Source organism: Xiphophorus couchianus, chromosome 20 (assembly GCF_001444195.1).
Source record: "Xiphophorus couchianus chromosome 20, X_couchianus-1.0, whole genome shotgun sequence".
NCBI lineage: Eukaryota > Metazoa > Chordata > Actinopteri > Cyprinodontiformes > Poeciliidae > Xiphophorus > Xiphophorus couchianus.
In genome coordinates, this window is record NC_040247.1 from 23,315,904 (window position 1) to 23,318,068 (window position 2,165).

At 40.0% G+C, this 2,165-nt stretch overlaps 1 long non-coding RNA gene across 1 annotated transcript; it reads left to right on the forward strand.

The window, feature by feature from the left end:
* Positions 1-466: 466 nt before the first annotated feature.
* LOC114135184 (uncharacterized) lies at positions 467-1,498 on the forward strand. The gene is made up of 2 exons (XR_003593555.1): positions 467-746; positions 1,443-1,498. It is a non-coding gene; the product is annotated as an uncharacterized LOC114135184 (long non-coding RNA).
* The last annotated feature ends 667 nt before the right edge of the window (positions 1,499-2,165 follow it).

The window sequence follows — 2,165 nt, forward strand, 5'->3', positions numbered from 1 at the left end:
ACCTGGCCAAATGTCGACTGTCTGTTTTTTATATATAATATATTTATATATATTGGAGGAAGTTAGCTTCCGAGTTCTCCGGAAGTGACCCAGACGAAGCAGGGTAAGTCCAAGCTCATTTTTGTGTTACAACTAGAGAGAAACTTGTAATACATAATAGTAATCTTGATTACTACTTTTCTTTTCAAGTGCTTTCTCATACTTTTGAAAACAGCGCCCGGTTTTTCATAACATTTCTTACAATTAGCACAGCAGCTAATTCAGACGTATTCACTGCGGTTTAACTCCTGTGTTCATCGTAAAACACTTGCACAGAGAAAGTGTAAAAATAAAGTCACCAACATTACATGACATTGATTGTGCAGACCAATTGAAAAAATGTATTTGTCTTCATGCCACAGCTTTTTGGAATTGCCTGAATCCAAAATAATAAAAAAGATGACATTAAACATGATGTGGGGCTTTCCGCCTGGCTGGGTCGGGCCGCAGGGCATCGTCAACCTGATGTCATTAGCAAGGAAGTGGGAAGAACCTTCTGGATTGATGAATCCATCCTTCTGATGACGTTACACCAATTTGGTCACAGGAATCCTCCATTGGACAGCCGTCTGGACATTTGGCCAGAGATCATAGATCCACCGCCATACTGAGAAGAACTCCCTTGATGGCATTTTGGATTGGAAGATGGTGGAAGGTGTTGAATTGTAAATTGGAGTTGCTGCTCAAACCAATGTAACGCAAAAAAGGTACATCCTCCCAGACAACGGTGTTTATCGTCTGGTGCATTTTTGCAGGTGACCTGTTGGATTAGCTTAATATAATTTCTTTACCCGATTGGTGTGCCACTAATTATTAACTTGTGGACCCGGTGGTCCTTATAATATGAAGGAAAGTGTCACACAAAAGGAACAACACAAAGAAAATGCGAGACAAAAACCAGCACATGTCACAGCCATTGTGAGGATTACAACCATAACGACAGCTTTGTGTCATCAAAATCTCAATGCCATTTAGAAATAGCTTGTTTCTGAATGTGACACAGTGACTGGTGCAGGGATTAAACCACACAAAGATTAATGTTTATGAGTCCCAAAGACTCCAGTATTGTTTTTGTATGTTGTTTTTAGTAGGTTTAAAAAAAATTCTCACTCTGGAGATTTCTGTTTATGTAGTGTTGTGGTTTAATTTATCTTTACCCCACAGTGTGGATGAATACTTAATTTTGTTTGACAACAGAACATCAATTATTCTTGAAAGACCCACTACACTTTAAGCTTTAAGTTTATTAACCAGCTGGCGCTTTTTCCATAAGTTAAAGGTGACTGTGTAATGAATCTTACTAAGAATGAGTAAACAGACTTTAAAACATTTAAATCTTGTCGAAACGTTTGCCAAAAAGAGTAGAAATGAAGCTCATGTCTCTTTACCTGCTCCTCCTTTAGATGTCGCCGACATGGGACCTGAGCCTGGGAACCAGCAGGAGGAGAGTTCACTTTAAGTAGGTAGACTTTGTTTTCCTTTTTTATTATTCAGAGTAATTTGTGACAAAATAGGCTACGGAGGCGTACACATATGCCAATGTGTGTGCAGCGCATTGTGCATGTTGTGTGGGTCAGATGTGCTGTTTTTGTACACCTTGCGCATCACGCTCGCATGGTATATTTGTGTGGGTCAGGAACTTACCGTGAGGTCTTCGGTGTTGCGTCACTGTTTCTGTGTGCCATGTGCAGTCAGGTGCATTGTGCTGTTATGTTGCGCTGTGAGCAAAGATGCTCATTGGGAATGTGTTGATGTTGGACAACTTCCTAAGTGGCATTCCTCTGGCACGTAAAGCTGGTCTTAAAGGGTCTTCTTTTTGGACAATCAATTTTAAGCATGCAAAAGGCTAAAGGTTGCAGTTGTTCAATGGGTTAAAGTCATGTCAATTTTTTGGTCCTTATGGAACAGCCTTACAAACAAACAGAGCATTTCAGAAGAGCAAATGGAAGCATTTTCAATTCTTCCATTCAAGTTGCATTGAGTGCTAAAAACACAGCTTAGCACTCACATACGGAGAGAGATGGTGGTCTTACTTTTTATGCAGGGCTCATTTAACACACCTGGAATTACTGTACATCAGATGCAATTTTACTGCAAGACTCATCATTCTTTTGAAGAGCTTTGGG